Raw genomic sequence first — 12532 nt, forward strand, 5'->3', positions numbered from 1 at the left:
CCTATAAATCAGCCATAGATATCTTTGGATAGTCCTCTGATGTTGCCAGTCCTGGAGGCATTGTTTTAGTATTAGAAATTGCTGGAAGGTAGCCAATGTCCCAACTAGCAAAAATAAGCCAGCATTTGGAATGGCCACTTAGACATTATTTCTTGATACTCTTGAACTCTTGAACCACGAACAAGGAATTATAATGAAAATGCAAAGGTGACCACGTTTTCGGGGGAGTATGCCATGGTGTAGATGAAAAGAAGGCCTTCTTTGTTTATTGCCCCACCACCATTGCTTATGACATCTGCTAACAGATGCCAGAAACCTGGAGATCGGCAAGCCCATGCTTTTGGAAAGCATTCTATTAACACCACTGTCTCTAGAACATAAAGGAAATAATTGCATTTCAAAAACAGACCATGAATAAATACAATCATGTACTCTTTTCACTGCTTGAATCATTTTCAACTTGGAAATAGAGATAATGAATGCTGGTAGGGGAATTACACCCAGTTCTGAAATGGTGCAAATCAGATTGGGCACAAATCTGAAGGGTTTGAATGGCTTTCAGAACCTCCAACTGATTATCCTGGAGGAAGCAGGGCCATATGGAAGCCCAAAGACAATTTTATCAGGTAAATCAAATTGGTAGAGGAGTTAATTATAGCAGTAAATATTGCTCAGAGTACTGAGCTCTGGGAGCCATGCTGGATGGTACTTCATGTCTCTCACCCATGCCCAGCCAAAATGGCTGTGTGGGTCTTTCATTAAGAGTGATAGTAATTTGATTTTCTCCCTGTGTAGCTAGAGTGACTATTTAAACTACAATATTTGGAGGAGAACTGATAAAGTCAGCAAGCCCTTTCAGTATTTCCTTTTTAATTTCCCTTGGCTGCAAAGCTCCTTGCTTCCCAATACCACCACCTAATTATTTTGGTAAGAGCTTCACACTTGCTTCAAGTTTGATCCCTTCAGGCTTGCTGTTCCTTTGATGCATTATGAGTCATCTGAGAGCACTGTTCTCACATCACTCCCCCAACAGGAAACTATAGAACCATTGCCTGTTGCAGGGGTTTTCAAAGTCTGGTCCCTGAACCAGCAGTATCAATGTCACCTGGAACTACTTAGAAATGCAAATTCTGGGCGCCTGGGTGGCTCAGATGGTTGAGCGTCTGCCTTCAGCTCAGGTCATGATCCCAGGGTCCTGGGATCGAGTTCCGCATCGGGCTCCCTGCTCCTTGGGAGCCTGCTTCTCCCTCTGCTTCTCTCTCTCTCTCCCTCTCTCTCTCCCTCTGTCTCTCATGAATAAATAAATAAAATCTTAAAAAAAAAAAAAGAAATGCAAATTCTTTGTCTCCATCTTAGATTTACCAAACAAGAAACTATGAAGATGATGAAGATGGGCCCCAGCCCATTTTGGTTTAACAAGTCCTTTAAGTGATTCTGATTCATGCTAAGGGTTGAGAACCAGTGGCCTTTTGGATCAAGTGGAACCTCTTTTTCTATCCTTCTCTTCCATTCATCTATTTTGGCTTACAGGTTCAGTTCTGCTGCTATCTAGTAAGCACCTATTCTGCATTGGGGATTTACATTTGCTCTCTGGATAACTTGAAACCTAACTTGTCAGATTCCGTATTGCACAGTGGAGTGGAGGAGGTTCAGGACAGGTTTCCCCAAAATGTGCCACTTTGGCAGGTAGACTGTTTTGAGCTGAAGGCAATCAAGACACTTCAGGCTCAAGAGAAATTTTGCCCCTTCCTTAACTACCTAGAAGAATCTAAATTGGGTGTCTTTTCCAGAATCAGAGTTATTACCAGAAATAAGTTTTATCTGATTGACCCATCTGTTTGGCAGGACAAACATCTGATTACCAAACATCTGCTGTTTTTATTGACCTGTGAATAGCCTTCCTCCCCTTTGAAGCCCTAGGCTCCTATCCTATTCTTAGGTCATTATGGCATATATACCTCATTTCACCATTCTGTTTTCGAATCTCTCATGTATGTGAGGTTCCCATATGTATGAAATTAAGTTGGTTTTTCTTCTTTTAATCTTTCCCACGTCAATTTAATTCTCAGACCAGCCAGAAGAATCTTTGAAGGTTAGAGAAAAATTTTCCTCCCCAACAACTAAGTTTTTTATTTATTGGCAATATCAAGGAATAAGATGTTTCGTGTGTATGAAAGAAAGAAAATCCCATATGACCAAGCCATATTCTTTTATATGCCAAAATGTTAAAAACTGGTAAAGATTTTTGCATGAAGTATTCCTGTATTAATTAACTTCTGCTGGGTAACAAATTATATCCCACATTAGAGGTTTAAAACTACAAACATTTATTATCTCACAGGGTCTGTCAATCAGGAATCTGGGTTCAGCTTAGCTGAGTGCCTTGGTCTCAAGGTCTCTTACAAGAACCCATTCAAGGTGTCAGCAAAGCTGTTGACTTCCATATTCACTCATGGGTTATTGGCAGGATTCCTTGTGGGTGGTTGGCCTGAGGGCCTCAGTTCCTCACTGGATGTTGGCCAGAGGCCTCCCTCAGTTCCTTGCTCTTTGCCACAAGCAGCTCACAACATGGCAACAGGCTTCCCTCAGAACAAACAACAAGGGAAACTAGAGTGGGCAAGCAAGATAGAAGCCACAGTCTTTCTGTAACCTGATCTTGGATGTGACATCCCATCATCTTTGCTGTATTCCATTAGTTAGAAGCAAGTCACTAGGTCCACCTGGCTCATTCTTAAAGTACTTGGACTCTTCCCTACATGTCTATAACAAATCCTATACTCTAAGGTTGGTTTTTTATTTGTTTGTTTTACTAGAAAACATGATTTTGAATTCTCTGCCATCCATTCCTTATTTTTTAAAATTCCCAAAGGGACTCTATTGTAGCAGGTATGTGGACTAGCATTTGAGAAACACTAGTCTAGAGCTATGGTTCTTGAAATTTCAGTGTCTATAAGAATTACCTGGGAACATGTTAACTGTACATTCCCAGCCTTCAACCCAAGAAAGTCTGGTTCAGAAGGACTGGGTGGTGAACTGATGGCTTCGTGAGCACAACTTCACATCCTCACATCCTCCTCCAGCCACTGCCATGGAGACCAATTCTATGGCTTCCACAGTTTCATGCAGGTGTGACTTATGGCACCACTTATGGCACCATGCACTGGGCCTGTGTATCTGTACCTCTCACTTTTTGTTCCAGAGGTTCTCTGAACACCAGGGTGAGGGATGCCCAAAGGAACCACTCATCATTTTACTTGATGTACTCTCATGTATTCATCATAGCTGATTTTTTTATTTGGATAGTGAATTTTTATAAACATTTTTCACAGATTTTATACACATATTTAGATTGTTAGAATTCAGATGATAAGGGACACCCACAATTGTGGAACCCTTCGATAATCCCAAGGACTTCTGCATCCTTGTATTCCATTAGATTTTATTTTCTTGCTCTTCTCTTCAAACATGACCTCTTAGCTATTAATTTTATCATTGGTTTTGTTTGTTTATAAGTCTTCCTAAATCTTGTGTGGAAGGAAGAAAATAGAAAATCACTTCAGATACATGGAATGCTTGCATATTTACTCAAATCAAGCACTGGAGTTGATATTACAGGTGGACTTAACTTGTCAATAATAAAAGTAGAACTTAACCAAACAGATTCCTGAGACCTAGAGTTTGAAGAAGGGAATTGGAGATCATTTGTATGCCAAATAGTATTTGCTATATAAGAAGATTTGTGTCAAAATTTTCTTTTAGTAATGATTTTCCTTGGTAAATGTTTGTTCCACAGATGTTGAGAATCATATTTCTTAGTGAAGCTTCGTATATCCCTCTGACAGAGACACCTAGTTCTCTAGCCAATATTCCTCCGAACTCTGCTCTTTATTAACATAATCCTGATTTTGTCTAAGGTAGCCATGTGCCCAGCTGAAAAATTTAGGGGTGGTCCAGTCCCTGCTAATGAGTTGTAAGTGAGAATTGCTAGGTGAAGCTTCTGGGAAAACTTTAAAAGGAGGCAAAGTAAACTGGCAGTTACATTTTATCCTTTGACCTTTATCTTTTTTCTGCCTGCAACATGGTACAGTGTAGCAGGAGGAGTTTCCATCCGTCATTTTGTAACCATGAAACAACCAGCATGAGGAAGAAAGCCTATGGTAGAAATGACTAAGAGCAGCCTGACCTGAAAGCACTGTGGCACCGTACTAGCTTTGGAGCAACTGGATTTGGATTTCCTGATTCATGAAAAAAATAAATACTTTATTTTTTAAGCCACTACTATTTGATAGTTCTGACTGTTACATGTGGCCAAACCTAGTTCCTAAAATAATCCCCTAAATCCTTTTATTTGAGATTTTCTAAAGAGTCTCTTTCAGATTTTCTACAGTGAAAGTACTTCTTTCTATTTTTAAGAAGTACAAATTTATCTTCAGATATACCTTATATTAAATCAATTCAATAAGAAAAGAAAATAATTTATTACAAAAATGACCTCGTATTTTATAATTTTCAAGTGGAAGCAAACCTCAGAGATCACCTAGTTACTGAATATTTTATCACTACCTGAAAAAATTGTTTATTTTTTTTGTATTGTTTATAAGCTTATATTTTTTGTATTGTTTATAAGCTTATTTGCTCATTTATTACATGTCTCCCTTATTGAATAGAGCACCACAAAGAAAGGGACATTTTCATGTTCTTCGCTATATCATCATAAAACATAAAATAATCCCTGCCACATAATATGTATATGATAAATATTTAATCAGTGAATAAATGTAATTATCTAAATTCATCTAATGAAGAAGTAGGATCTCAGAGAGACCATTGTTTGTCCAGCTCACAAATCTATTCAACCATTTGTGACCTATAAAAATAGTTATATCATATGGTTCAATCTAAAAGGGGCAGAATGGAGATAAGAATTGAAGTCTTCTGATCGTTGACTCAGTGCTCTTTTCTTTGCCATATACTGACTACTGGTTATGATGCAGATTGCAAAATTATTCTTTATTATAAAATAGTTTGCCATACATTATAGCTTGTACTCCTGTATATTTAAAATATGGCCCATAGGGGCACCTGGGTGGCTCAATTTGTTAAGCATCTGCCTTCAGCTCAGGTCATGATCCCAGGGTCCTGGGATAGAGCCCCACCTCCATCTGGCTCCCTGCTCAGCGGGGAGTCTGTTTCTCCCTCTACCCTTCCCCACTGCTCATGATCTCTCTCTTTCACTCTCTCTCTCAAATAAATAAATTCTAAAAATAATAATAAAATAAAATAAAATACAGCCCAGTTAATAAAAATATCATTATACTCAACTTGCCAGGGAAACAGAGGAAATTAAAATTACTTGAGGAAGAGTTAAGTACTTAATATGTGTCATTACACTTCATTCTCACAGAAGTCCCATTTCACAGATGATAAAACTGAGCATCAGTTAAGCTAAGTAGGCTTGCCTGGAGTTTCCCAGCTACTAAGTGATGAAATGGATATGAGGCTGGGCCTGTGCCCTTCCTAGTGGACCAAATGTTATTTTACTGATTATAATCTATAAAGCCCTTGATAAATGTAAAGTATTAAATTATCTCCATCTTCCATTTAATTGACTTCATCAACCTCAGAAGCATAAAAATCACATAGTGATTTTTAGATTTTTAAAATGGATCCACATTTTTAACTGCAGACAGCTGCTTTTGGTTAGACAATTTTCAGTTAGAACACGAAACACTATAAGGCAGGACGTTTGACTTTTTTTTTTCCTCCAATTCTTGTTCATGTGTCTAATCTACAATTTCTTGACCACATAAAATTGGTACAGTCTGTACACTTGGGTTAGTTATCTAGTGGTTTAGAAAAAAAAAGAGAAGTGTGAATTCAGAAAAACAGCTGCTCCTAAATGGAATGATATCAGACAGTCTCAAAATAAGCTTGGTCCAAGATAGCTTATTCTCTGAATTGGTTGGTGCTTCTTGAAACTTCCTCACTTTGCAATGATTATATTAAATCACCTCTATTTCTGTAAGATTAGGCTATCAGTGGTTTTTAAACCTATTTGTAGAAATCACGCCTCTTCTTCAAATGGAATCTTATGTGGAACATGAATATGTAAATCAGGTAAGGAAGAAAAACTGGGGAAGGTTGAAATGGGAGCCCAGAGGCACATCAGCTGGGCTCCAGTTTGGGTCTGGAGAGGAGGCTGCGGATGCCCTCTGCAGACTCCTCATGTCAGACCATCTCTAAGGTCCCTTACAAGTTGAAAATCCTATGAACCAATGGCTTTGTTGGGTATGTGTTGGTTATCTTATCGCCATGAAAACCAGTTGTATTCAACAAGGGGAAAATAACAGTAACTGTCTTTCTCTGGGAACATCTGGTCTGGAAATTACAACATTTTAGTTCTAATCCCAGGTCTGCCACTATTTAGGTCTGTTACCTTGGATGCTGTTTGCCCATCTATGAAATGAGGATAAAACATTCCCTACCTACTTTATTTTAAAATACATTTTCTTGTGGGGTAGAAAATTCCCTTTGACAAAAATAAAATTAAAACAACTGTAAAGTTTTGACTTCGGGAAGATGTAGACAAAAGGCATGGATGTTGACTTTTCATTTGAAAGTCACAAACAGTAACTGCCTCTGTTAATAATTATAATAAAATTAAAAGCTTGAAATAGAAGTTCTATGAGTGCCTGGGTATAGGGGCAGGTATTCATTTTCATTTTTGCATAGTTATAAAACTTTTTTCCAGGAGAAAATGGAACAATTCCTTTGTTTTAAAAAAACAAACCTGATTTTTACAGGGTTGATATGTTTTATCAAACTAATACATGATGCTTATTAAAATACATAAACAAAAAAAAATTCCACCATTCGAACCTATCACAAATGACATTTGTTGAAGATCTTTCAAGGCATTCAATATGCAACTAAGATATAGACAAAAAATAGGTAGGTAGATAAATATAAGTTGAGTGACAAAGATATCAATAGACAAAAATGGAAATCATACTCTACATGCTATTTTAAAACAAAAAATAACTTTATACTTTCATTTAGTGAAGGTGAAGGAAATTGAAGTGAAACTGTACAAATTGCTGAATGTTAGATAAATGTTTCTTCACTATGAAAGTTATTATTATTTACTTGAGAGAGAGAAAGAGAGAAAGTGAGGTCATGGGGGCAAGTGAGGGGGAATTGTGGGCAGAGGGAGAAAGAGAGAGAGAAAAACCCAAGCAGACTCCCCACTGAGCATGGAGCCTGATGGAGGGCTTGATCTCATGACCCTGAGATCATGACCTGAACCAAAATCAAGAGTCAGACACTTAACCAACTGAGCCATCCAGGCGCCCCCCCCAATTCTTTTCAAAAACTTACAAAAAACACTAAGACGTCAGAATCATTATGTAAAAGGTTTTTTTAAAATTCCATTTTAGACTGTATCTGTGCATCCCATATGATGCAAGAGAAGAGCAGCATGTTCACTCTCTACCATACTTTTGATTTTTGTGTTATCATTTACTTTCTGTCTGGTAGTCATAGTTCGCACAGTTATTTAATATTAGTTTTATATTTAAGTGAATTAAAATTTCATCATTAATTCTTTTACAATGGCTTCCATATTCCCTGTTCATATATTTTGATTTAATTTTTGTTGGCTGTGTTTTATCATCTAATTTTCTTCCCAAGGTTGAGAAGTCCTGTCCCTTTTCTTTATATCTGAAGGACAGCTCCCTGGCATAATCATTTAGCATTAAGTTTGGCTAAATATAAAGAATCTTTCTCCCCTAACACATATACATGAGAGATTTTAACACAGAAGTTTATTGATTTTTCACATAATAGAATCCAGAACAGGCATGATGTCTACATGAATTCGTCAGGAACCTGCAGTCTTTCCAGCTCACTGTTCTACCATTTCTTAAAGAATGGTCCTTGTCCTCATGGATATTTTGTCTTTAAATATCATTCCTATCACATCTCTGTTTTCCAAGAGTTGAATCTCCTTTGTATACTTCTCTATATCATTTTTATATTTTTGTTCTTTTATTCTTTCTCTCTAGCCTGTTCCTCATGTCTTGACATGCTTTAATTATATTTTATCCCTACTTTTCATTGTTTCTAATATAGCATTCACTTCAGAGATGTTTTTATTTTCTCTTTACTTCTTTCTCTACCAATCTGCTTTTATCTTCTAATTTATTTTTTAAACCCTAGTAATATTCTTTGAGATATTTTTCAGAGCAATCAGTTATGTTTAATACATTTTGTTTTTGTGATAATTTATGTATTTGTTTATTTAGTTATTTTTATGGGTTTATTTTTTTAAAGATTATTTATTTATTTGAGAGAGAGAGACAGCATGAGCTGGGGGAGGGAGGAAAGAAGGAGAGGGAGAGAAGCCTGATGTGGAGTTCTATCTCACAAACCTGAGATCATGACCTGAGCTGAAATCAAGAGTCAGATGCTTAAACAACTGAGCCACCCGGGTGCCCCTGATTAGTTATTTTTAAACATAATAAATCCCTAAAAATCCAACATGAAAACTAGCTCCTTGACAATAATATATATCTAACTATATGTTTTCCTCATTGCATCCCAATGCCTTCTGCATCCAAAGTAAGCATCATCTTGAATCCTGTGTTTATCATTCCTTTGATTTCTTTTTATATTGTGTTACTGTATCAATATGTATTACTTAAAACCATCAACAAAACAAAAGGCAACCTACTGAATGGGAGGAAATGTTTGCAAATGATATCACTGATAAGGGGTTAATATACAAAATATATAAAGAATTCACACTGCTCAATATAAAAAAAACCAATCTTATTGAAAAAAATGGGCAGTGGAACTGAATAGACATTTCACCAAAAAGACATACAGACAGCCAACAGACACATGAAGAGATGCTCAGCATCACTAATCATCAGGGAACTGCATATCCAAACCACAGTGAGATATCATCTCACACTTGTCAGAATGGCTAATATCAAAAAGGCAAGAAATAACAAGTGTTGGCAAGGATGTGGAGAAAAGGGAACCCTTGTGCACTGTTGGTGGGAATGCAAACAGGTGCAGCCTCTGCAAAAATAGTGTGGAGTTTCCTAGAAAAATTAAAAGTAGAACTACCATACAATCCAGCAATTCCACTTCTGGGTATTTATATAAAGAAAACAAAAACACTAATTTGAAAAGACATATGAACCTGCATGTTCAATGTAGCATTATTTACAAAAGTCAACATGTAGAAGCAACCTAAGTGTTTATCCATAGATGAATGGATAAAAAAGATGTGGTACACACACACACACACACACACACACACAATATTACTCATCCATAAGTAAAAACGAAATCTTGTCATTTGCAGCAACATGGATGGACGTAGAGGGTATTAGGCTAAGTGAAATAAGTTGGGCAGAGAAAGACAAATACTGTATGATTTCATTTACATATGGGATCTAAAAAACAAAATAAATGGGCGAACAAAACAAAACAGAAACAGACTCTTAGATACAGAGTCTGGTGGTTGCCAGAGGGGAAGAGGATGGGTGGAATAGGGAAAAGAGATTAAAAGGTACAAACTTCCAGTCATAAAGTAAGTAAGACATACAGATGCAATGTACAGCACAGGGAATATAATTAATAATATTGTAACAACTTTGTATGGTGACAGATGGTAGCTAGATTTACTGTGGTGGTCACTTTGTAATATATATATAAATGTTGAATCACTATATTGTACACCTGAAACAATAATATCGTCTGTCAAATAGACTTCAATTAAAAAACAAAAACAATACATACACCAAACATGTGTTCCTTAGAAGGATTATACATGTGATTATGTGTATTATATATGTACACACATATAATTATGTTTATTCTTTATGTTGTTTTTGACTTTATTAATACAATGCCATGCTGAATATAAGAGACTTACTTTTTAATTTATATTGCTATTGTTTATATCAGAGTGTGTTCATCTGTTTTGGCTACCATATAATATTCTATGGCATGAATATATTACAATTTATTTATCTACTTTCCTGTTTATGGGCATTTTAATTATTTATAGGTTATTGTTTTGTGAACAATATTTCAATAAACATTCTTCCACATGTATTTTATCATACAGATCCAAGAGTTTCTTGGGATTAATGCCTAGGAGTGAAATTGTTGAGTTATAGAGTATGTCCAAAATAGAATTCATTATGTTATCTTCTAAACCAGCCTCCTCTGTACCTCCCTATTTCCGTTTAGTAACATCCCAATCACCAGCAACTTTGACTCCCCAGTCCTCCTTTGTTCCCTGTATCCAACTGATTGCCTGCCAAACCTAGAAAGCTCTTGCCTTCCCCTGATATTTCTCATCTCTCCTGTTCAAGCCTCATTAATTCTCCCCTTTACTCCCTATTCCTAAACATCATGGTCAATCAATTCCAATCACATCATTTCCTTGTTCCTATTCTTCAGTGGCTCCCTATTGTCTAAGAGATTAAGTGGACCTATAATCCAGCAAAGTCCTCCACAATAAGACTTCAGTCTACCTTTTCAGGCTTAATGTTACTCTTTTGGTAGCAGAGAATGTTTGAGTTGCAAGGGATCTTAGAGATGATCTGGTCTGACCCACTTACCTATAGATGAGGAAACAGAGGCCTGGGGAGGAAAAAGGCTTTTATCAAGGTCATATATGTGATCCATTTGAACAATCTTATGGTTATTGCAGGCACTGCAGGAAGAAGGCAAAGAGAGGCTTGTGATCTTCCATCTTGAGTTAAGGACAGTGGAGTGGAATAGTTGTAGATAGGGAGAAAGCGTGATTGTACCATGTCAAGAAAAATATTGTGGCTCTTGGGCTGGTAGAAAAGAACCATAAAGAATGGACCCTTGTGTTACTATGTTGAGCACAATTGTTGCACTATATTAAGATACAATTATTGTTTGAGACTGAAAGGGTGAAGCTGTGCTCTTGAAAATCGTCCATCAATAGTGTCTACACTCTATCCCCAGATAAAGATAGCAAAAAGTTTTAGGCATAAGTACTTGGGTTCTTGTTTCCTATTCCTCAAATGTCTAAAGCTGAAGGAGGGTGAGTAGTGAGCCCACTACTCACTCATTGATTATATGTCCTATATCCTCTCTTTGCCCGGGATAATAATAGTACCTACCTCATAAAGTTAATGTGAGGACTGAATGAGATAATCTAGGTAAAACAGTTAGCAAATGGAAAACACTCAGCAAATACTACTGATTATTATTTCACAAACAAGACTGACAGATGCAGAGTGGGGGGTGTTAGGGAGAGGGAAAAAGAGAGAAGGGTTTCAAGTTCAACCCTACTACTCAAACCTCCCATCTAGGGTCCCTCCATCTCCTCTTTGAAAGACATGCTTCTCAGGCACAATTACTATTGATGCCTTATGGAATAGGACAGGTCTTGAGCACCTTGGGATTGAGCTAATGTTAGAATGATTCAAAATTTAGAATATATGTAAATATATAACATAATATACTATGTATGTCTTTTAAATAAGTATCTATACATATGTATGTCTTTTAAATGTTTTTGTTTCTGTTTTCCTTTTGGCCTCCCTTAGTAACTAATAAAGCCTGTCCATTTAGTGCTAAGGTGACCCAAGAGAAGATCTTTTTTGTTTATTCACCTTGAGTCAGAGTGCTTAAGAGGCAGCAGCAGGCTAATGGAGAAGAACTCCCTTCACCTTGAAAATAAAGATGAAAGTCACGGAGAGAGCCATCCTACTGCTCTTCAGAGCTTTGCTGTCTCTCCTGGAGGGTACCCTTCCAGTGCTAAAACCTGGAATTCCAGGCAAGTTCTAACCAGAAAGAAGAGGTTGGCCTTCTGGAACTGGAATGATTCATGATAAAAAGCAAGTTAGGGAAGGTTATGGAGAAAGATGAAAGCAAGGGTTGTCATCTTTTAACTGTCAATCAGTTAAAATTAGTAAATATTTATTGTGAGTCCACTGTGTGCTAATCTAATAGCAGATATGATCCTTGCCCTCAAAGTCAAACATCCAAAGTGAAAAGGTCAATATGTACATGAGTGGAATGGAAAAACAAGTTCAAAAAACAAGGCCTGTCATAAAAAAACATACCAGATGAAGGGAACACAGAGTAGGCAGGTTCTGTAGGTGTAACACCGAGGGAGAGCTCACTGAGCTAAGTGCACTTTCATTGTGAAGAAGGAAGGACTGGTGCTAGATATTTTTGAAAATGTAAACATTGGATAGTGGAAAGGAAGAAGAAATGGCTGGAGTGGACATGAAGTATCAGGAGTATGTAAGATATTTAATAGGGGCAGTGAGATCTTTCTGGCTTGGATCACGAATTCCTTTAGGGGACTAGCCCCGATGGAGGACTTTGAATGCCAGGGTGAGGAGCTCAGCCTTACCCTGCAGAACATGAGATACTCCTTTAAAATGTTTGAGGCAGGCAGTGAAATAATGAATAACTTTCGAGGATAGCTGGACAGTAGGGAGACGGGTTAAGACACTTTGGTAGAAAA

This window comes from Eumetopias jubatus, unplaced genomic scaffold, assembly GCF_037043125.1.
Source record: "Eumetopias jubatus isolate StellerSeaLion01/CBP00866 unplaced genomic scaffold, mEumJub1_p1.0 scaffold_9, whole genome shotgun sequence".
NCBI classification, from domain to species: Eukaryota; Metazoa; Chordata; class Mammalia; order Carnivora; family Otariidae; genus Eumetopias; species Eumetopias jubatus.